This window comes from Phocoena phocoena, chromosome X (assembly GCF_963924675.1).
Source record: "Phocoena phocoena chromosome X, mPhoPho1.1, whole genome shotgun sequence".
Classification (NCBI taxonomy): Eukaryota; Metazoa; Chordata; class Mammalia; order Artiodactyla; family Phocoenidae; genus Phocoena; species Phocoena phocoena.
In genome coordinates, this window is record NC_089240.1 from 96131950 (window position 1) to 96157327 (window position 25378).

Consider the following 25378-nt stretch of genomic DNA (forward strand, 5'->3'; position numbering starts at 1 on the left):
ATTTAGAGATAAGCATTGTTAGCAGTCTCTTGATTTTGTTACTCAACCTATGAGAAAGTTAGCTTTCCACTAGTGTAATAATTTTAAGTCCAAAGTGAGAAAGTGGAGTTTATATTTACAGTCTCTCCCCAAGAGTTTAAATGACATTTTGAAGATTTGAAATTTTGTTACGCTTTCCTTTTTGATGATATTCAAACAGGCACCTTTCCAAAAATAGATGAGTTTTATTGAAGATTTGATGATGCAAATAGTGTAGTCAATACTATTTGTAGATCACCTCAAAAATGAGCACAAATACAATATACATTTTGTAGACTAGCAAACAATTTAACCACGGGTAATACATCTACAAACAACTGTATTTGGATATATTTTAAAGGCAGAATTAACATAATTTGCTGAAGGACAATGTGAAAGAAAGTAAAAGTCAAGAACCACACCAGGAATGGCCTGAGTAACTGGAATAACGGGGATACCATTTTCCAAGTTGTGGAAACTGCATAAGGAACTCATTGGAGAGGTAGATTTGGTGTTCATTTTATATTTAATACTGAGAAGTTGATGTCCAGAAAATCATTGGATAAATTGGTGTAAAATTAGTTAGTGGTGTGAGCTGAATGTCTATTATATAGATGAAGATTAAAGTGATGAATCTGTTTGAGATGACCAAGCGACAGAGTGTAGACAGAGAATATAAGATGACGAACAACTGAGTTCTGGAGTGTTCCAGTGTTTAAAGTATAACAAGAAGGACAAGCAAAGGAAACTGTAAAGTAGCAGCTAGTGAGGTAGAAAGAAAACCCATGGAGTGTGATATCTGGGAAGCTAAATGAAGAAAGTTTTTTGCTAAAGGAGAGAGTTACCAAACATATTAAAAGCTTCTAATATGTCAAACAATATAAGGTCTGAGAATTGATCACTGACTGCACTGTGAGTGGCACTCCACTTTTAGTTTTCAGTGTATCACATAAAGAACCATACAGAGGTCTTCTGCAGATAGGATAGTAAATGTGAAGGAGGGAGTATGTAGAACACCTTTCTGATTGATTCTATTTTATTAGTAAAATAAGAAACAAAAGCATTAGCTGTTTTACTTTGCAGCTTCCCCTTAAAGCAAACCTTGATATAAAGATTTGAGTGTAAGTAGATTATCTGGGAGGTACCAGAGACAACGGTAGGGGAGTGGTTGTGGAAAGGAAAGGCAGCCAGTAGAAGTGCTTTAGTTTAGTAAACCAGCTATCACAGTGAGCAACTGATGCTTGTTTCCACAGGTAAATTCTCAGAAAAGTTCAAAAAACACACCTCAGGATTATCTCACTTACAGGTTGAGAGTACTTCTGGCTTCCCTTGGGCACTGGAAGAATTACCTTCTTTTTATGAAACTCACTCTAAAAAAATTTGTAACATTTATTTTTCTCCAATTCCAGTTATTCTTATTTCATCTTTAGAAATACCTCTGTGTCTTGGGTTATTTCACTCATATTTTTTTCTACACTTACCACCTTTTCATTGCTTCCTTTGTCTCTATAGGCTATATTTTGACAATTTCTCAAGGTTTTCTTCCTCTCTATGATGTGATCAGTTTTGAGGGATATAAATTTTGCCATTTTGCAGCTTGTAATGTTAATTTTAAGTCTGCTCTTGCCATATTTGTTTCCTTCAAAGTTACAAGGACCTGACCCAATCAATCATAAGTTTAAGAGGGGAGGGCTTCCCTGGTGGCGCAGTGGTTGAGAGTCCGCCTGCCGATGCAGGGGACACGGGTTCGTGCCCCAGTCTGGGAAGATCCCACATGCCGCAGAGCGGCTGCGCCTGTGAGACATGGCCGCTGAGCCTGCGTGTCCGGAGCCTGTGCTCCGCAACGGGAGAGGCCACAACAGTGAGGGGCCCGCGTACCGCAAAAAAAAAAAAAATTTAAGAGGGGAATTATTGGTTTATGTCAAATGGTGTCATCAGCTCCCTCCCTCCTTGCCCTCACTCATACATCCAGATCTTTTCTTTCTTTTAGTTTGTCTCATTCTCTCTTAACTGCAGATAGGCTTGTGCCATGTAGCTTGTAATGCTGTTTACTGATAGATTTCAGGTGAACATCAACCCAGCATTGTAAACCCAGTGGCAAAAGAGAACTTTGCACATGGATCTGTATATAATTTGCAGAACTAATTACAGAACAATCAATGAACCCAAGCGAGTATGTTATGTGATTGGCTTAAATGAGGCAGCTACTATTTCCCAAAAGAAAGAGGAGATGAAAGTTGTTACAAGAAGAAGGGACTGATGAAGTATGCTGGGCAGAAAAGAAAAAAAAGTTACCACTCTTCATTACATCTTGGATCATACTTTCCATGCTGTAACTTGCCACTGCCAGATCACCCATTTTTTTCAAGTCTTATCATATTTATTGGTAAATTGTAGTCTTAAAATATATGTGATATTCAAGGGATGAAAACTTTACATAAAATTACAGGACACTGAGGGTTTATTAAACTATACATACCCTATACATGCATATTTTTGCGTGCTTATTGTCATTATATTTGTTTGTTTGTATATTGATGTGAAGTGTCAGTTCAGGTAATTTTTTTTTCCATTGGGTTGTGTGTTTTCTTATAACCAAATTTTCAGTGTCCTTCATATATTTGGGTAAAAGTCCTTTGTCAGTATGTGATTTGAAAATATTTTCTTCCTATTCTTAGCTTGTCTCTATATTGTCTTTATAGCATCTTTCACACAATCAAATTTTAAATTTAAGTCCAATTCATCAATATTTTCTTTAATGGGTCATGCTCCTAATGTCATACTTAAGATATTTTGCCTAACTCAAGGTCACAAAGATTTCCTCCCTTGTTTTCTTCTAAAAGTTTTATAATCTTATTATTTATGTTTTGGTCTGTGAGCCAATTTGAGTTAATTTTTGTATAAAGGGTAAAGTATACATCATGATTTTTCTTTTTGCATTTGGATGAACAGACTATCCTTTCTCCATTGAATTGCTTTTGCAGCTTTGGCAAAAATCAACAGACCATATACATATATGTCTATTTCTCGACTTTATATTTTGTGGCATTGATCTGTGTGTCTAATCTTTCTCTAAAACCACAGTGTCTTGATTAATTAATTCATCATTAATTAGTGTTCTCTTTTATTATTTGGATATACGTTAATATTTCATTTTATCTATTGGTTTTTATGTTTTATCTCTGTATTTGTTTTAGGAGTTTCACTATACATTTTAATATGCATTCTCACAGTCTACTTAGAGTATGTATAGTGTCTTGTAACCATATAGGCCCATTTAATCTCTCCCCTTTATGTTACAGTTGTCATGTATATCTATGTACATTAAAATGTTTCCCAGAAAATTTACAATTTTTTCATTCAAGTCATATATATCGTAAAAACCTTAAGAGGAGAAAGATCATTTGTTTTACTTACCCAGATATTTACAGTGCCTTTTACTCTTCCTTTAATACTCACGCTCTAAGCTTACTTCTGGAATTATTTCCTTCAACCTGATAAAAGACCCTTTGTACTCTTTTACAGTAGGTTTACCAGTCTTGAATTCTCTTAGTTTTTCTTCATCTGAAAATGCCTTTATTTTGCCTTTCATTCCTGAAGTTTATAATCACTGGTTATACAATTCTGAGTTTACAGTTCTTTTTCTTTTAGTGCTTCAAAGATATTCCAGTGTCTTATAACCTCTATGGTTTCTCATGAGAAATCTGCTATTATTCCAATTGTTATTTCCTTATATGTAGGAAATAAATTTTTTTATTTATCTTTGGAATTCAGTTTATGATGTGTCTGAACATGATTTTCTCTAAGTTTATCTAGTTATAGTTCACAGAACTTTACAAATACAATTTACATATTTTACTAAATCTTGGAAGTTTTCATCATTGGTATTTTGAATAGTTTTCTGCACTAATCTCATTCTCCTCTCTTTCAGGGACTCCAGTGTCATGAGTAATAGATGCTTTGATGTCATTCTAAAAATCCCTGATGTTCTGTTCAATTTTTCATTGTTTATTTCCTCTCTGTTCTTCAGTTTGGAATATTTCTATTGATCTAATTTCAAGTTCACTGGCTCTTTTCTTTTTCATCTCCATTCTGTTGTTGAGTATATTCAGGACATTTTTTACTTCAAATACTATATTTTGAAAGTCAAAATTTCTATTTGTTTTTGTTTATATAGTTTATTTCCTCTTTGCTGAGAATATAATCACTTTCCATTTGTTTTAAGAGTATTCACTCTTAGTTAATTACACATACTAATAACAAATGCCTTAAGGTCTTTGTTTGAGAATTCTTACTTCTATATTATCTCAGAGCTGGCATCTGTTGACTGCCTTTTCTTTTGAGATTTTTGTCAGATTTTCATGTTTCTTGGTATGTTGAGTAATTTTGCATTGTATCCTGGACATTTTGAATATTATGATGAGGGTCTTATTCCTTTTAAAATCCTTTGGAGAATGCTGATTTGTTGTCATTGTTCTTGTTTTCATAGGCATCAACCTGGTAAGGTTCAGACTCCAGTTCTTCCTTGCCTTCCAAAACCAGGAAAGTGGTTCCAAAGCTAATTCATTTTTCAAAACCTTTTGAATATTGTTCCAGTGTGCTCCTTGCATATGCCACTCAGGGTTTGGTCTGGACCTTGAACAACTTTTATATGGTAGCTTATTTTTCAAATGCTCTGTTATCTTTTTTGGGTGTATTGCATGCATGCAAAGCTTGGGGGTCAGCCCTGACCTTTAGTTGGTTCATACTCAGAAACAGTGATTCCCCTTCTCTTTCCTCTCAGAGACTTTCCCCCCACACTCTTCAGCTATAAGGGATACATTTTCCCATTCTTCTGGCCAGAAAGATGGAATTCTCTCAAAATTTTAGCTCTCACGATGCAGTACAGGTCCATGCCACTTGGGCTGCACTTAGGGTGAAGTGACAAGGGAAAAGAGATAAGCAATTTATAAGGTTTTTCCCCCTACTGTCTGCATAACAGGGAACATTTTGACCAGTTCCTCTATTCAGAGAGATGGCCTTTTTCTCCTGGTATTAGGTGATCATGCATTAGTCGCTGTGACTCAAATGGGACTGGTTTAAGGCATGAATGAGAGAAAAAAAGAAATATTTTTCTAGCTCTAAAAGACAGGCTTTCTCTTGGAGTATTTGCTAACCTGCCTACTATTCAGTTACTGATTTGGCCTGCTCTGAAGCTAAAGCTGGAAGATAAAGGAAGAAAAAAAAAACCCACTTCCTCCATATTGGCCTTTTTAGAGTTCTCAGAGAGTTGGGAGGGGTTTTGGTGTGTTTTTTTTGTTTGTTTTGTTTTGTTTTCTAGTTTTTAGATGTAACCACTGTAATATAGCAGGCATTGTGGCTAGAACCAGTGTCATATATTTTAGTTTTAAGTGCTAAAGTTATTTTGTATGTTAACTTCACAAACAGCAACATGAAACAACCACAAACATCAAAGCCTGCCCATTTTTTCCCAAGTTAGTATTTTGTGAATGAAATCTAATTATCTTTGCCATCAGCAATTCATTAGTTAAAATCATCAGTACCTAAAGTTGAAGAAGAGAAAACTTGCATCAACTCCACTTCTCATTCTGCTTTCTAGTCTTCCTTTTGAATGAGAGATCAGGCTTCACTTTATTGCAACCTGAATGCAAACAAAATAAGAAATTTTTATCTTAAGGTAAATCACAGTTAACAACCTGGACCAAGAAAGAAGAAAGTTCTGATAATTTGTTTCCAAAGTTAGCAGTCAATTTTAACTATCAAGTTATCATCAATTTTAACAAAAGGAAAATATTTTTCTAAACAATTGTTTATACAGTGTATCCTCAATGATCTGATGGGACTACAGGCAGGATGCAATTTCTTTTAAGCTGGAGATCTCAAAATGGAAAAAACACACATTGGCAGGCATAGTGAAATTTCAGATAATCAAAATAACAGGTAATCATATTCTAATTTTCAAAATATAACTAAGTGTATTTTTCTTAGCAGGTAAGTTCTGCAAATGACCACATCATCAAACCTGTGTGCTTACTGGTTTTTGATGATCATCAGAGATTAATAAAAGTTTTCTTTAGTATCCATGAAAGTAAAACTATATAATAAGCCTGGACTTTTTTTCATCATACACTGGTTTATAGAAATAGATAATGTCCATTTTAGTAGATACCATTACTCAAGTGGCTATTCCAATAAAACCCATATTATGTCCCATTTGTTTTGCCTGCAAACATGATCATTCAAGATTCTAAGTTAAAGTTGAAAACATTTTTTATTCTTTATTTTAAAGAGTAAAAATATAAGGAAACAAGAATAGCTAATTAATCCTATTATATTTGGTTTTAAATTCAACTCCAAGCTTCTGCAAAAAAAAAAAAAAGATGCACTCTATAAATTTTAATTAAAAAGAAAATGGAAAATTCACAGATTAACAAAAGTCCTTGAAACTGAACTCTAAAAATAATTACTGATTGGCCAATATATGAAAGATATCAGACAAAGTAAAAGTCAGCTTTCAATCTCTGTCTTATAGAAGATACTGATGCTCTCCTAAGACAATTTATTTAACTTACCCCCACTCTAAAAATGAAGCAGAAAGAATAGTGTTGTTAAAATTCAGAGGTTATTTCTTCAAGGAATTTGGAAATACATAATTGTACAGTGATCTAAATTGATTTATCAGAATTTTCTCTTTCCTTTGGTTTCCAATTGGATTGACGCTTTTAATATTTTCTTTAATTTAGCTTTTAAAATATCCTGTATCTTTGAACTTCCAGAAGTTGGATAAATATTTGTTTGTGCATTTAAGGTGCTTCAAAATTATGCCATAATTAAGTTCTACTTATTGGCAACATTTGTTCTGCTTTGTATCTTGTTGCAGATTTATTCATTCAAAATAATATTGACCATGTACTGTGTGTCATGTGAGAGTATAGTCAAGAATATAAAAGCCACACTTAATTATATAAAATGTAGATTTACAGGGTCCTCTTTTCAGGAAACAGAAAAAAAAAGACTAATATTCCAGAAGGTGTCAGACAGCTAAGCCTCAAATCAATGGCCATAGCAAAACTACCTTCACAAGCCAATGAAACAATACACAAGTAGTGATAGACTTTCCCAGAGACAGACTAAATATCCTTCCTACTAGCAATATCTAAATTTCTCTGAAAAATTTACAACATTTTAATATGAAGGGGATCTTAATGATCATTAATCCTAAAGCCTACAAATTTATTTCTCACATGTGTGCGAGTATATAACAGATGTGAACTGGGACTGGTATATGACATTAGAAAGATCAGAGCAAGGTTTGGTCTGGTCCTTGGGCATTGTTTATATTGCAGTTCAGTTCTCAAAGCCTTTGCTGTCCTTCTTTGGGTCTGCTCTGTGCATGATCAGTTTAGAAGTGAAGGAAGGAGAGGGACTTTAGCAAATCTGAGATTGAAAGCCTACCTGAATCTTTTTAATTAATTTTTATTGATATATAATTGACATATAACATTATATTAGTTGCAGGTATACAACATAATGATTTGATATTTGTATATACTGTGAAATGATCACCACAATTAAGTCTAGCTAACATCCATCACCAAATATAGTTATAAATTGTTTTTCTTTCTTTCTTTCTTTTTTTTTTTTTTTTCTGTACGCGGGCCTCTCACTGTTGTGGCCTCTCCCGTTGTGGAGCACAGGCTCCGGACGCGCAGGCTCAGTGGCCATGGCTCACGGGCCCAGCCGCTCCGCGGCATGTGGGATCTTCCCAGACCGGGACACGAACCCCTGTCCCCTGCATTGGCAGGCGGACTCCCAACCACTGCGCCACCAGGAAAGCCCTGTTTTTCATTTTTTAATGCTACACAGACCAAAACATTTTTTGTAAAACCCATCTCCTAAAGGATTCAAACTGTGATGTTCTAGTTTGCCATCTCAGATCTAGTTGAACACAGAATTTTCCAGAAGAGAAAATTGGAGTCCAGAAGGAAAGTCACTTAGCGTAAGACCAACCAGTTTAAGGGCTGGAGCCTAGGTCACCTAAAGCCCCATTGCTTATTCCACTACTCCAAATGATCTTGCTTTCCTTGTTACTATATTTTGAATAATAGTAATTCCCTAAATATAAATAAAATAATATTGGAAACACATTTAACCTCAGGTTAAATGCAAATATATTTAAATTTGTATTTGTGTTCCTCAAAATTAAAACAAAAATCATATAAATAGGAAAGAAAGTCATACTCCATTGAAAGAAATAGCAAAACCGAACTGAGATTTACAGAATAACTCATGTAAAAGGGAACAGTCTAAATAACTCACCTGGAAATCAAGCACATTCCAGTTTATTCTAGGAGTTAAATTTCTTTCTGAACAGTGCTTTTACACAGACAGATACTGTATGTAATAGCACTGAATGAAATATTTACTATAATTCAAAGTTGGTAGGTATGATTTATAGCTTGGGCTGCTTCTAGGTAAGATTGCACATGTGAACATTGTTGTACATGACCTTTCTCATTGACTTTAATGAGGTCACTTTGTAGGCTTTCCAGTTCTTGACAAGTGGAATCACTTTTGACTAATTAAAACATAGCCACAAAATATAACCATCGAAATTAAACCTACTATAAAGATAATTGCTCAGTGTAAAATATTTGGACATGACAAAACAAATGCCTTAGTGTCCTGCTTTTTGTCTCAACCCTGAAAATATTATGGCCCCAAAACAGATTCAAAATGAGGTTGTAGAGGCCTTTTTCTTGTTTTTCCCCTCCTCTTCTCTCTTCTCTGCTTTCCTCTTCTCTCACCTCAGCTCTCATACTCTAATTCACTGACTTCATCATTCATTCATTCATTCATTCTTTTATTGAGGAACATTTATTGAGATTGCTTCTAGTTGCTAGGGATACACAGATTTGCAAAATATGCTTATATTACTCAGAATCTAGTCAGAGAGCAAGACATAGAAGTAAATAAAAGCAGTATGGTATTAAGTGTTAAAATAAAAATGTGCATATGGTATTAGTGGACACGAAAGAAGGAGTAACTATCTCTAATCAGGAAAGACTTCACAGAAGAAGCCATGTTTAAACTAAATCTAGATGGATTAATAGTTTTCCAGGCTGACAAAATGGGAATTGTCCTGCAGATAGCAGAAATATTATGATTATAGGAAACTATTGAGGGCATGAACTTAGTTTCATCCATCTTTTTATACATAGCACCTAGCTTAGTGTCTCACATATTATAGGCAATCAATAAATGCTTGTTGTAAAAATTATATATATATATATATTGTGTATGGGGAGTTATAAATACTTTGGTTTTGTTGGAGCATAAGATTAATGTGAAGGAGTGCTGAGAATGAGGCTAGAAATATAGGTTTGTGGTAGATCACAAAAGAGCACTAATACCAGGTTAAGGATTTTGACCTTTATTTAATGATCAGATGAAAGACATGACCAGGTTACAGTATAATGTTGGCTGACTTGAGCAGAACAGTAGTGGGACTAAAAAGTCAAATGAGTAGGATCTACAAGTAGTCCTAGTAAGAGACAAAATGGCTTGATGAAGAGAAGGAGAAGAATTTGAGAGTAGAAATATAAAGGACAAAATGGATGGGGGCAAATTTAGTGGTAGAAAGTCCAGCTAGGAATCTATTATAATAGTCCATAAAGAAGATACTAAGTGCCTGAATTAAGACTATGACAGTCAGGACTAAAAAGAGATAGATTTTAAAAATAATTTAAAGGTATAATATACAGATCATGTTGTCTGAAAGATGACTGTATTAGAAGAAAGAAGTCAAAGATGACAGGCACATTCTGGTGTGAGCACATGTTTGGATGATGACTTCATTTACCTAGTAGGAGAGAAAAATAAGTTTTGGGTGGAGCTCTGCAAATATATTCTGTTTTGAAGATAATAGATTAGAAATAGCATGGAATAGTGAAACTGGCAGTTAAAGAAATGATTTGGAGCTTAGAAAGAGGAGGCTTTTAGGGAGAGGGAGGTAGACATTTTCTGTTTCTTCATTAATAATATTTGTTCTCTGCCCAGCTCTTGCTTCAGGAGGCCAAGCTATATGGGCTGCATCATTAGACTCTCTTATCCCCATCTTAGTCTTGGAGTTAGCCAATAACAGGAATCAGTAGGAGACAAGAGGGCAGATGGAGAAGTGTTTGGGGGTATTTATTTTCAGGATCCCTCCCTGTAAGGTCATGGCCTGGCTCTAGTCCTCTGTTAAAGTCCATTCCTCCCTCTTCTTCCAGTGGCCTCTACTATATGCTCTGGATTTGGCTAATTGTGGTCCCCCCTTTTCCTTTCTGGTCTAGGAATTGTAAGAGTTTTCTTCTTTTGCTACCACAGGATACTGCATCATCTCTAGTTGGTTCCCTTTAGCCCTTGCCCACATCTGTGTAAATAGTCTCTTTGTTAAATTCTCCTTAAATCCTGTTTGACTATGGCTATTCTCTGTTGGAACTCTGCCTGATACAATTAGCAATGCAGGGGTTGTTGTCACTATAAAACTGTACATAGTAAGTTGGGAAATGAAGATCTATTAGAAAGCCAATATAATATAGGAGTATAATAACATACCTGAAATAAGTCAATAAGTGATTACAAAATTGTGATCAATGAGCCAAAGGACTGACTTAGTCCATTCGGGCTGCTGTAATAAAATACCACTTACTAGGTGGCTTATAAACAACAGAAGTTTATTTGTCATAGTTCTGGAGGCTGGGAAGTCCAAGGTACTTGCATATTTGCTGTCTGGTGAGAGCCTGCTTCCTGGTTCATAGACAGCCATCTAATACTTGCTGTGTCTTTATGAGGTGGAAAGTTGTAAAGAGTTTTGCGGGGCCTCTTTTATAAAGGCATTAAACCCTCATGAAGGCTCCACTCTCATGATCTAGTCAACTCCCAAAGACTCCCACCTCAAACACCATCACATTGGAGATTAGATCTCATATGAATTTTGAAGGGACACAAACATTGTCTGTACCATGGACTTAATAGGAAAGAGATATGATTATAGCTTAGCTGAAGGGCTGAAAATCTAAATAAGCAAGTTATAGAGGAAATTATTTTTTATATAGGAAGAAAATTTGAAGGGACAAAGTAACGTAAGATTTAAAATGAAAAATACACGGATATTCATAACACTAAAAATAAGATATTTTCCATCTCTGCCAGTACAATAACCTGCAATGTTGTCACCTTACCCCTCACCACTGCATGTCTAGAACAATCTCATTTGTAAGTAACTGAGCAAATTTTGACCTCAAATACAGTTTTCCAGTAAAAAGGAATGAAGAAAGTTGCTGATTCTATGTCTTGAGTAATGGAAAAACAAATATGGTCCTGAATGTCTTTTTTATTTCAGAAAGCAAGAATGATTTAAGTGTCTAGGGTAGTGCTGAAAGGGCAAAAGGCTCAGATTAAAATGCCTTTAACTGGCTGGTTTGTAGATCATTTGAGCATCAAAAAAGAAAATAATTATAAATAATTGAATCATGTGGAATCTTTGAAAATATTAAATCTGTAAAAGTCTAAAAATTTAATATGAAGAATATAAAAAATCAATATAAATAAAAAGAAGGCTAAAAGTAACAAAGAATGTGGGCTTGGCTGTTTTGTTACCTATGTGTCTTTCAAATAGATATTTATTTTTCTCTATATAAGTAGAGAAGATTTCCATACTTTGTTTTTGTATCTCCTTTGTCATACAGTGAAAACCCTGGTTCCCAACAACTTAAATATATTTTCTCATTTGCAAAATTATTCTCCAGTACCACCACTATTTCATCATCGAGTATAAAAGCTGTTGGTAATTTTTATATAACTTTTATCAATGTGAGGATGTTTCTATTTCTAGTTTTCTGAGAATTTTTACCTTTAGTGGCTGTTGGATGTAAAGCTACTAAAAAGTCCAAGATCTTTTGATAGTTATTTTGGTGCTTAGATTATACCCTTCTATGAGTGAAAAGATTACTGTTTTCAAAAGTTAACAAATTTATTTTTTTCTCTGTGGTTATCAATTTTATATAGTGTGTTCATTTATTTTTGTGTGCGTTTAATTTTAGTCTGGGCTTTTCCCAATCTTTTTGATTCATTTCAATTTTTGAATACGTAAAACAGTCACATGGTTATAAATTAAAATTATTTTAAAAGTGTATTCACAGCAGTAATTGAATTTGCCCTCCCAACTGAAATAATTTTTAAAAATCATTAAAATATATGAAATGATGGTTTTTGAGATATTGAGCTTCAGGGAATGAGAGACAGTGACACTGTGTGATAGGGAATGAGCACAGTGAGCTTCATGATTTTTCCATTTTAATGTGTAGAGACAGTTTTGAGGCCATAGCACAGAGAAGAGGAGTTCAGGTGGATCCTGGCAGTCTCCTTGTATTGATAAGATGGAACTGAGAGTCCAAGGAGTACAAGGCAGTTGGATTCTCAGGACAGATTTCCTGGAGGAGACAGAGCTATAAAGAGAGAGAATTCCAGAGATCTGCATAAGTCCCTTTCAGGTTGAGTACTGATAATCACAGGTGTATAAGGAAATGACCTAAGGCTGTGGAAGAAATACCAGAAAGAATTAGAAGCAACACCCTCTGGGGATCACACAGGGCTGGAAATAACCAGAGCTGTTTTCAACTTCATAATTCACAAAGCCTTGGGTAGAGTGCTCAGTTGGGTTTTGACTCTGCAGTGGAACAAATTATCCCTACACTAATTGCTGCTCTCACTCTACTTTTCAAACCTAAAATATAAGATTCAAAAGGATCAAAATGATTCCAAGTAACTGAACTACCTCTAAGAGTATAGGTCATGAATATCCATTGGAATACAAAATATATAGTATCCAACAAGGTAAAATCTATAATATCTGGCATCCAGTCAAAGTTATAAGGCATACAAAGAAGCAGGAAAATATGACCCAAAATGAGGAGGAAAATCAAAGTCCAGGTTGAAGAGACTAGCTTTACATTTTGTTTTATTATGGCCATATAGTGCTGGTTTTAGTTTTCCATCTTTATGAAAACTTGTTGAGATTTTCTTTGTGACCTGATATATGGCCAGTTTTGAAGATGTACTTTAGGTATTTGAGAAAAAGATTTACTCCCTATTAAGTATTTTACATTCTTAGCTATTTGTCTGCACTTGATCTCTCTTTGGGTTACAAGTTAAAGAACTCTATTACCAGTAGTACTCTATATCACCATGTAGCTTTTGTTTTTCCATGTATTTCTGCTTTATGAAGGTGTTTCCTATGTTATTTGATACATATATATTCTTATTATATTTTCACTGTGAATTGTGGCCTTTGGCATTATAAAGTGTCCTTTTTCTAATTTAGTGTATTTTGGACTGAATTCACTTTTTCTAATATCAGGATCATAACACCTACTTATTCCTTGCATTTTGCTTGTATACATTTGTTCATTATTTTATATTTTGCTTTGATTTAGGTGTGTCTTTTAGTCAGCTAAGTGTGGGTTTTGCTTACGAGCCAATCTCAAATTCTTCTTTTAATAAGGGAGTTAAGCCCATTTACCCTTATATAAATGAATTATTTTGGTATCAATTATTTCATACTATGTATGCTATGTCTTATTTTATATTTTCTAGATCTCTTCTCAATGTGGTCAGTTTTCCTTGTTCTTTCTTTTACTATCTAGGAAGGTACATCTTTAATCTAGCATCTTCTATGATGCTCTACACCCCCTTTTAAAATTTGGCTTCTCCCATTTATAAATCATCTTTAAACAAGATCGTTTGACTCCCACATATTACTTATATAACAATCAATGAGATTTATCTGTTTTTGTTTATCTCTCCCTTCTCCTCCCATTTTTTAGATGTGTTATTTCTACTTTGAACATATATCACTGGCATGCTAATCGTCCATGCTTGTTTCCACTTTTTAGTCTCAGTTCTATAATTGAAAATATTCAATATTCACCATTAGTTCTTTTGCCTGAGTATCCCCAGTCATACCTTGATTGGATAAAGCTAGTCTTCTACTAGATTCATCTGAAAAGATGCATGAATGTAGTATTATCTAAGTACTTAAATGATTGAAACTGTTTTTCTATAGCTTTTAAAATTGAATGACAGACAGTATGGTTAGATGTAAAGTCTGGCTACAATATATTTCTTTGAGATTTTTTTGTTTGTTTTAAATAATGCTCCACTCTGTTGCTTCACATCTAGATGCTGTGAAGACTGATGCCAACTTGATTTCTTTCCTTTGTAAAGGTCTAGTTTCTCCCCATCCCCAGGAGACCTGAGGATGTACTCTTTATATATAAGGTCTAATAGTTTTATTAGGACATTCTGGTACAAACAACTCAGATATCACAATAAGTCCTTTAAGCATTTAGATTCATATCTCCTATCCATGGAAATGTTTTCTTTGATTATAGTTTTGAATATCATTTATATTTCATTGTTTCTGTTTTCTTCTTTAAGAACCCAAATTATAAGCATGCTATATTTTCTTTGCTTATTTGCTTTATCAATTCACACATAATTTTTATCTCTTCATTATTATGTTTTCATTTTCTTGGCTGCTTTTTTGTGCCCATCTTTATTGAGGTAGAAGTTATACAAACACATAAAATGCTCCATTTTTAGGTATACAGTTTTATACAGTCTTATAATGACTAATGACCATAATCAAAATGTAGAATATTACCATCATACCATGAGGTTACCTTAGTCCTGTTTGTATTAAATTTCATCCCCAAAATCACAACCCCAGGTGCCAACTAATATACTAATATGCTTTCTGACATTATATTTTTGCCTTCTATAGAATTCCATGCAAATAGTTATATGTTTTCCCCCCTCAGATTGTTTTTAAGATTCACCTCATATTGTTCCATGTATCAGTGGTTCATTCCTTCTTATTGTTGAGTAGATATCAATAGCACAGATTTACTCTATTTTTAAAAATCTATTTACCAGCTGATGGATATGGAGGTTATTTCAAATGTTTGAATATTATGAATAGTGCAGCTGAGAATAATGAAGTCTTAATTCACATATAAGTCTTTTGTGGATGTATGTATTTATTTCACTTGGGTAAACACCTAGGAATGGGATTGCTGAATTATACAGTAAATGTGCATTTAATTTCATAAAGAAGTGGCAAACTGTTTTCCAATGAGATTTTACCATTTTGCAATCCCAAAATGGTAAAAGGAACCGACTGGTTCCTTTATCTTTTTGCCAACACTGAGTTTTGTCAGTCTTTCAAGTTTTAGCCATTATAGTGGCTATGTAGTATTTTAATATTGTGTTTTCATTTTCTATTTCTCTGATGCCTAGTGGTGGCATCTATATTTGCTCATTGTCCTTTAATATATCTTCTTGGATGAAGTGTCTATTAAAATATTTTGCTGATTAATTGATTTATCATCTTAATATTTTCTTTATATATTCTATTTAAGTCTTTTTCAGAGATATGACAGATATGTTTGCAAATATTTTCTCCAAATCTGTTGCTTGCCTTTTCATGTTCTTCCATTGTATCTTTCAAAGAACAAAAATGTTTAATTTCAAAAAAGGCATACTGACCTTGTATACTTGGACCTTGCTAAATTAAATTATTCTAATAGCTCTGTCATAATTTCCTTAAGATTTTATTCATATGAACATGTCATGTATATTCCTCAGGGACTTCTGTGTAAACATTCATGTCTTTTATAAACAGAAATAATTTTATTATTCCCTGCTAATGTCTTTTATTTATTTTTCTTACTTTATTCCAGTTACTGAGACCCATAATGTCATGCTGAATACCAGTGCTGAGAGCGGACATCTCTGCCTTGTTCCCCATCTTAAGGTAAAAGCAGTCAGTATTTCATCATCGAGTATAAAAGCTGTTGGTAATTTTTATATAACTTTTATCAATGTGAGGATGTTTCTATTTCTAGTTTTCTTAGAATTTTTACCTTTAGTGGCTGTTGGATATACAGTGCTTTTCCTACATCTACTGAAATTATTATATGTTTTATTGTCTTTATTTTATCAATATGGTTATTTGCACTGACTGATTTTTTGGGTAATAAGTTTGAAGTCCTAGGTTCAAACCCTTTGGGGTTGCTGGATATGGTCTCATAATATTTTCTGAAAAAATTTTGTATCTATATTCATTGGAATACTGATCTGTAGTTTTCTTTTTTGGTACTGTCTGTGTGTGGTTTTAATATTAATGACATAATGATCTTCTCAACTGAGCTGATACGTATTCATTTTTTTTATATTCTGAAAGTGTTTGTATAGGATTGCTATTATTTCTCTTAAAACGTTTAATGACATTTAGTAATGAAGCCACCTGGGCCTGAAGTTTCTTTGACAGAAGGGTTTTAATTATGAATTCAATTTCTTTAATTTGTGTATGGCAATGCAATATTTTATTTTTTCTTGTGTCAGTTTTGGTAATTGGTGTTATTCAAGGAGTTGACAATTAATGTAAATTGTCAAATTTCTTGGCAGGAAAACTTTTTGTAATATCCCCTTTTATTTTTTATTTTTAATTAATTTATTTATTTTTGGCTGTGTTAGATCTTTGTTGCTGTGCGCGGGCTTTCTCTAGTTGTGGCAAGCGGGGGCTACTCTTTGTTGAGGTGCACAGGCTTCTCATTGTTGTGGCTTCTCTTGTTGCAGAGCACAGGCTCTAGGCGCACAGGTTTCAGTAGCTGTGGCATGTGGGTTCAGTAGTTGTGGCTTGTGGGCTCTAGAGTACAGGCTCAGTAGTTGTGGCTTACAGGCTTAGTTGCTCCATGGCATGTGGGATCTTCCTGGATCAGGGCTTGAACCTGTGTCCCCTGCATTGGCAGGCGGATTCTTAACCATTGTGCCACCAGGGAAGCCCCTCTTATTATTCTTTTAATGTTTGTAATGTCTATAGTTATTTTCCCACTTTTATTTCCGATACTAGTAATTAGTATATTCTCTCTTTTTGTCTTGATCAAATTTATTGATCTTTTCTGAGAACCAGCTTTGTTTCATTAATTTTCTCTAATTTTTGTTTATTTTCTGTTTAATTGATATCTGCCCTTATCATTATTATTTCCTTCCTTCTATTTATTTTGGTTTAATTTTTTCTTCTTTGTCTAATTTCTTTATATAGATCCTTAGATCATTGGTTTTAGATCTTTTTTGCTTGTAATATATGCATTTAAAGCTATAACTGTATTTGACTAACTACTTCTTTAGAAGCATCTCACAAATTTCCATGTCATACTTTTATTATTTTTAGTTTAAAGTTTTTCCTTTTGACTTCTTCTTTCACCCAGGGTTATGTAGAAGTATGTTTTTTAATTTCCAAAAATTTGGAGTTTTCATAATATATATCTTATTGTTACTGATTTCTACTTTAATTCCACTCTAGTCAAAAAGCATATTTTGTACTATATCAATCATTTTAAATTTGTTGATATTGACTTTATGCCCTTAGATTGATAACTACATCATGTGCATATAAAAAGAATGTGTATTCTGCAGTTGTTGGCTATAGTTCAAAGCAGTTGATAGTGTTTTTCATATTTTCTATGTCTTTGCTGATTTTATCTAGTTGTTCTACCAATTTCTGAGAGAGTAGTGTTAGTATGTGTTGGGGAAGCAGCCATCCTGTGACCTGCCATGGCTATGGCCACCTGAGTGTCCAATCTGCCAGCAGCAGAGATCAATACTGAGTCTTCAATATGGCACCATTCCTCTGGGTGATCAGCCAGCCACCTGGTGGCAGGTTGATCGCAGCACACTGTTTCCATCATAGAAGGGGCAGCTTTTTGTTCTTATTGGAATAGATATTTTGTGTTGGGGAAGCAGCCATTTCATGACCTGCCACCCCTCTCTGAAACATTCCCCTGTAAGGAAGATGGGTGATGAATTGTCACGTGGCCCCAGAGTCTTCCTCCTTATTAGGAACAACATTTCCTCTCTCCTGGATACAAAGTGAACTTCCCTACATTGCTTAAGCGTGTGTGTCATATGGTACCTGGCCAGCCCATTCCCATTAGAAGAGAACGGGGTCTTTGCTGGGCATGTCCTGTGTTGGGTGTTGGGAGGAACCAACTGGCCATGGGAGACCAGCCTACACTACAGACACTGATCTTGCTTTGACTCTTCTCCTTTTTGTGAATAAAGTGTTTTTCCAACCAGTGCCTTGGTATTGAGTCTTCCTTAGTGAATCCGAACCCACAGAAGATGCAGTGGTCTGGGGTCTGTGGACTCCTACTTCTGGGTGCTGGCATTATTATGATCTTTGATGTCCTCCATGTGGTGGGAATCCTTACTTGGGATTGTCAGGTGGATCTTCTTACTCTTGACAATATCTCTTACTATGATTGTGTCATTGTCTCTTTCTCTCTCTCTAGTTCTATGAATTTTTGCTTTATTATAAACTCCATAGCTCTGTTATTAGGTAGATGCATATTTATGAGTTAAGTCATAGGGATGAATCAGCTCCTTAATCCTTATTAAATGTCCCCTATTATTTTTGATAATACTTATTGTCTTAGATCTGTTTTATATTAAACAGTTGTTTCAGCCTTTTCATGCATACTGCTTGCATGGTATACATTTTTAATCCATTTACTTTCATCCGATCTATGTTTTTATATGTAAGATGTGTCTTTTGTACACAGCATGTAGTTGAGTCTTGTTTTTTCATGCATTCTTATAATATATGTCTTTTTATTATAGTGTTTGGTTCATTAAAGTTTAATAATTAATACTGGTTTTACAGGTTCATGCTTACCATTTTAACATTTCTGTTCAATTTATCCTTTCTGCTTTTTAACTCTTTTCCTTTTTTTCTGTCTTTTTTATATTATTTGACTAAATCTTAGTATTCCATTAAAATTTTTTCATTGGCTTGCTCTTGTTTTTTTTTTTTTTTTCCTATGCTTACTTGCTTCCTTTTTTTCAGTGACTCCTTTAGGGATTTATTGTAACCATATTACTTTGGGTGAGGTATGGTGAGGCCAGATGCACACCAAGGAGAGAAACCAGAAAGAATTTTACAGTTTGTTATACTTACGGGTCCCTGAGAAGAACATACACAGGACCACTCGGGCAGTACTAGAGGCAGAGGGAGAAAGGGAAACTGTGGGAAAGCACTTTTATTGTTTCTTTGGGAAGAAAAGGGTGAGGCAGGACAATCAGGTTTAAGATTGGCTGGTTTAAATCATTTCACTTGGCTTTGAGGCAGAGAGGTTGTCCCTGATTATCTGGTATCTAGCCCTGGGGCAATTAGTACAGGTATGTAGTGGTCCTAAGTGTGAGACTGGTAAGGGAGTGTGAACTTAATTGCCTGCTCAAGAAGAGGAACTGACCTGCCTCTAATCAGGGCCTCAAAACTGGGCTAAGACAGCATTTTTAAAAGTATATTACAAGATTATAGCTGTCCTTAACATTTCACAATCTACTTAGAGTTAATGTTGAATGACTTTCCATAAAATGTAGAAACCTTAAAACCATAAAGGTCAATGTATCTCCTTCCCATCTTTTATGTTTTAGTTATTAAATATATTACATTACCATAAGAAATGTTATAAAGTTTGCTTTAAACTGTCATACGTGTTTTGGAGGAATTTAAAGGAAAAATTATCTTTGTATTTACCATTTCTAGTGATCTTCACTCCTTTCTGAGGATCCAAGTTTCCACTTGGTATCAACTTCCTTCTGCCTGACTGTCTTCCTTTACTACTTCCTGCAATACAGGCCTAGTGGCAACACATTCCTTTGTTTTTCTTTTATTTGAAAATGTCTTTATTTTCCCTTCATTACTGAAGGATATTTTCATTGGAAAAAGAAAATATGTTTGGCAGGTTTATTTTTTTATTCACTAATTTAAATATGTTCATTCTCTTATAGCCTCCATACTTCCTGATGAGTAGCTAATTATTAAATGAATCATGGCTCTTCTGTACATAATATGCCATTTCCCTGTTGCTACTTTCAAGATTGTCTTTATTTCAACTATTAGATTATAAAATGCCCAGACAAGGACTACTTAAATGTTTATTCTGATTGGAGTTCCATTAGCATCCAGATTCTGTAAATTTGCATGTTTCATCTAATTTAGAAATATTATAGCCATTTTTGTTCAAATTTATTTTCTGCCTTACTTTCTCTTTCTTCTCTTTCTGGGACCCCCATTACATATACTTTAGTCCAATTGTTATTAATTACCAAGTCTCTGAGAATCTGTTCATTAACAAAAAAAAAAAAACTTTCTTTAGAGTAGTGTTAGGTTCATAGCACATTTGAATGGAAAGCACAGAGTTACCATATATCCCCTTCCCCTACACAAGCAGAGTCTCCTTCACTCTTCTTTGTTCTTCTGGGGGACAGTCAGTCATCTGTGACACAAGAGGAAATAGAGGAGAGGCTCAGGAAATCAAAGTTTATTATACTCACAGGTCCTGGAAACAGCAGACATGGCACATAACTCAGGGCCACATGGGAGAGCACTAGCATAAGTCAGAAGGCCGAAAGCACATGAGTAAGAGGACAGCCTAAACCGCAGAGTTTACTGGAGTTTCCTCAAGAAAAGCAAGTCAGGCAAGGAAAACAGTTTAGGACTGGCTAAACTTTTGGCAGGCTCTAAGCCAAAGAGATGGTCCCTGGTTGCCTGGTACCTGGCCCTGTGATGATTAAGACAGAGGAATATTGCTTACTGGGGTATATAGACCAGATAGAAGAGGTGTGGCTCTGGATTAGTTAATTTCCATACCAAAGACATGCTCCTGGTTGAGCTTTTTACTATCTCTAATAATTGGTTAGCCCAGGGAGTGGCATTCTCTCCCCAGGGAGAAAGGTTTTTAAGATTTCAAAACATCATAATACACAGAAAATAAAAAATGTAACAACATACTAGCTACCAACATCCCAAACCAGAATGTTACATTTGTTACAATCAGTGACTCTACACTGACACATTATTATCACCCAAAATTCATGGTTTACATTAGGGGAGATTGGTCAAGATGGCAGAGTAAGAAGGTGTGGAGTTCACCTCCTCCCATGAACATATCAAAAATACATCTACATGTGGAACAATTCTTACTGGAAACTGACAGAAGGACTCTTGTACAACGAAAGCTGTATGAAAGATACATGTGTAATCAAGCAGGAAGCAAAGAAAAGCTATTGAGTCAGGACCTATGCCCCTGGGAGGGGACAGAGGAAGAAGGACAGTACATAGGTGGACACTCATCCTGGGGAGTGAGTGGTGAGAGCCACAGATTGGGTGCCCCAGTCCAAATGGGCACAAGGGAGACAAGCCCCCTCAGCTGGTTGGAGGACTGCTGGGACTAAAATGAGGGCAGTGGGAAGGCTGGACTCCACTCCTGAGAAGTGCACACCTCTCTGGCTTGCTCCTGTAACAGGGTGGAAAGAGGTCTGCTCTATTGGCTGCTGAGTTTCCTGTGACCACCTTGCAGTGCACCACAGCCCAAGCCAAGCAAAGACTCCGGCCCTGCTCACTCCATGTCACAGCATGAGTGCACTAGATCTTGGGTGGCTACAACTAAGAAAACCCACTGGATCTGGAATGCAGAGGTGACCTGGTTCCATGGCGGAGTCAGGGTGGTGCGGCAGCAGCCACTGTTGGCACTTACTCAAGCAGTGCATCAGAAGCAGCCCAGATCTCTGAGACTTCCCTGGTGATGCAGTGCTAAGAATCTGCCTGCCAATGTAGTGGACATGGGTTCGATCCCTGGTCCAGGAAGATCCCACATGCCGTGGAGCAACTAAGCCCGTGTGCCACAACTACTGAGTCTGCGCTCTAGAGCCCGCGAACCACAACTACTGAAGCCCACGTGCCTAGAGCCCGTGCTCCACAACAAGAGAAGCCACTGCAATGAGAAGCCCGCGCACAGCAACAAAGAGTAGCCCCCGCTCGCCACAACTAGATAAAGCCCACGCGTAGCAATGAAGACCCAATGCAGCCAAAAAAACCCAAAAAAAACCTGCTGTGGTTAATCTGACCTGCCTTCCTTAGAAGGCAGGTAGTGGACTATATTAAAAAAAGAAGCAGCCCAGATCTCTGATAGCAGCCATTCCACCACAGCTCACCTCCCAATACATGCTGAGATTCCATGCAAGACCCACCTGCCCTGCTGGGGCAATGGAGGCTGGAGGCAGTGATTAGCTGTGAGGGACAAAGGGGACTTGCATCCTAGGCTGCACCTGAGCTGAGTGAGGGAAACAATTGTGGGTGCCTGTGTAGGCAGCACATCAGAGATAGTTTGGACCTCTGTCTGTGGCTGACATGAGCCGAGAGACCACAAGGGCCCCAGTGGCTTCAGACTTTCCCACTCTGAGGCAAGGGTCCCAGTGCAGGGAGAGAGGAAAACACACTTAAAGGGAACAGAGCCAGCATGGGCCTGACCCTTAAGGCTTACACTCCAGCAACTTGGGAGCAGACCCCAGCTCTGATAGTGTTCTGACAGCCACTGAGCAGAGGGGAAGACCCACCTCACACCCACCTCCAGCTCTAGTCCCTCTATCTCCAGCCCCACCCACTACCAAGGTGATAGCTGCCAGCACACCCTGAGGAAAGATGTGACTTGCATCCATATCAAATCCAGCTCTCCTACCAAAGGCACTGAGAACACACAGTCTGTATAGGGATGATTCCATATAAGGTCACCCCTTCAGAACCACAACAAGTAACTGTTTTACCTAAATTTATAGAGGCAGAGACAGTGAAGCAAAAATAAAAAGGCAGAGGAATTGGTCTCAATTGAAATAGCAAGAGAAAATCCCTGAAAAATAATAATGAAACAGAAATAAACAATTACCGGATAAAGAATTCAAAACATTAGTAATAAAATTGTTAACTGAATTAGGGAAAATAATAGATGTACACAGTTTATTTTAATTTTAAAAAGGAACTAGATAAAAACAGTTTATATTAGGGTTCACTCTTGGTGTTATATATTCCAGCACCAAGGGGGTTTGGAAAATGACATGTATACACCAATTTAGTATCATACAGAATAGTGTCACTGCCCTAAAAGTCCTATGCTCTGCCTATTCATCCCTCCTTCCACCCTAACCCTGGCAACCACTGATTTTTTTACTTTCTCTATGGTTTTCCCTTTTCCAGAATGTCTTATAGTTGTAATCATACAGCATACAACCTTTTCAGATGGCTTGTTTCACTTAGTAATATGCATGTAAGTTTATTCCACGTCTTTTCATGGCCTGATAGCTCTTCTCTTTTTAGTGCTGAATAATATTCCATACTCTGGATGTGCCATTCACCTACGGAAGGACATTGTGATTGCTTCTAAGTTTGGGCTATTATGAATAAAGCTGCTATAAACATCTTTGTGCAGGTTTTGTATAAATTTGCATTTCCCTAATGGCATATGATGTGGAGCATCTTTTCATATGCTCACTTGCCATCTGTATATCTTTGGTGAGGTGTCTGTTAAGGTCTTTGACCCATTTTTTATTTGGGTTGTTTTATTTTCTTTTCACTTTTTAAATGGAAGTTTAGTTGATTTACAATGTTTCAGGTGTACAGCTGAATATATATATATATACACACACACACACGCTTATTTGTAAATAAGTTCATTTGTATCATTTTCTTAGATTCCACATGTGATATCATATGATATTTGTCTTTCTTTGTCTAACTTACTTCACTTAATATGATAATCTCTAAGTCCATCCATGTTGCTGCAAATGGCATTATTCATTCTTTTTTATGGCTGATTCGTATTCCATTGTGTGTGTGTGTATGTATGTATGTGTATATATATATATATATATATATATATACCACATCTTCTTTATCCATTCCTCTGCCAATGGACATTTAGGTAGCTCCCATGTCTTGGCTACTGTAAACAGTGTTGGTGTGAACATCGGGGTACGTGTATCTTTTTGAATTAGAGTCTTCTCCAGATATATGCCTGGGAGTGGGATTGCTGGATCATATGGTAACTCTATTTTTAGTATTTTAAGGAACCTCCATATTGTTTTCCACAGTGGCTGTACGAATTTACATTCCCGCCAACAATGTAGGAGGGTTCCCTCTTTTCTCCACACCCTCTCTAGCATTTATTATTTTTAGACTTTTTGATGAGGGCCATTCTGACTGGTGTGAGATGATACCTCATTGTAGTTTTGATTTGCATTTCTCTAATAATTAGCGATGTTGAGCATCTTTTCATGTGCCTGTTGGCCATCTGTATGTCTTCTTTGCAGGCTTGTTTATTTTTTATTGTCGAGTTGTAAGACTTCTTTGTATATTTTTTATAATAGTCCTTTATCAGATATATCTTTTGCAAATATCTCTTCCCAGTGTAATTTGTCTTTCCATTCTCTTGTGTTCATTTCTTAAAATCCTTTCTGGGAATTCCCTGGTGGTCCAGTGGTTAGGACTCTGTGCTCTCACTGCAGAGGGCCCAGGTTCAATCGCTGGTCAGGGAATTAAGATCCCACAATCCGCATGCCCCCCCCAAAAAAAAGTCCTTTCCACTTGTTCTTCAGATTATATAATTTCTATCAATGTATCTTCGAGTTCACAGACTCTTTTGTCAGTGCCATTGTGCTATTAAGTCAATCCAGAGAATACGATTTTAAATCTCTAATATTACTTTTTAACTCTACAATTTCCATTTTTAAAACATTTCTATTGATTTGATAAGATTTACTATCTTTTTGCTATTTGTGAGTGTGCAGCTTTGCACTGTTGAGGATAATTATAACGGCTGCTTTGAAATATTTGTTTATTAATTTCATCATTGGTAGATCTTGGGGGTTATGCTAGCTGATTATCTTCTTTTCTTGAAAAGGAATCACATTTTCCTAGTTCCCCTAATTTCATATTATTTTGAATTGTATCCAAGATATCATGAAAGCTAAATTCTGAAGACTCTGTGTTCTTTAATTTTTCTCTGATGAGTGTTTTGTTTTAGTAGGCAATTAAGATCACTGGGTTCAAGCTGAAAACTCTTTCTCATATAGCAAATGAGCTTATATATTAGTTCATATAATAGTTCTTAATATTAGTTCTTATTAGTTTGAGTATACTCTGCACATGTGTGGCTGGAGCATCAGCCAGAGTTATTAGGAGATATAAAGATCTACTCTCTGGATGTTTCCTTTCTTGGTTCCCTGATCTCTCTTTCCAATGTTATGGTTGCTCCAGACTCAATCTTCTTGTTCCCAAGGTCAGAAAGCCTTGAGTTTTCCCTATAAAGCACCAACTATACCACCTCTCATGCTACAAATAGTAAAAACAGGGTACTCACACTGTACATCTACCTCTCTCAGTTCACGGACCCTCTAGAAAAATCTTTCTGCTTTTGTT

General features: G+C 35.8%; 1 non-coding gene across 1 annotated transcript; it reads left to right on the top strand.

Moving 5' to 3' along the window:
• The first annotated feature begins 24422 nt into the window (after nt 1-24422).
• On the top strand, nt 24423-24495 carry TRNAE-CUC (transfer RNA glutamic acid (anticodon CUC)). The gene has a single exon. It is a non-coding gene; the product is annotated as a tRNA-Glu (tRNA).
• Nucleotides 24496-25378: the final 883 nt, after the last annotated feature.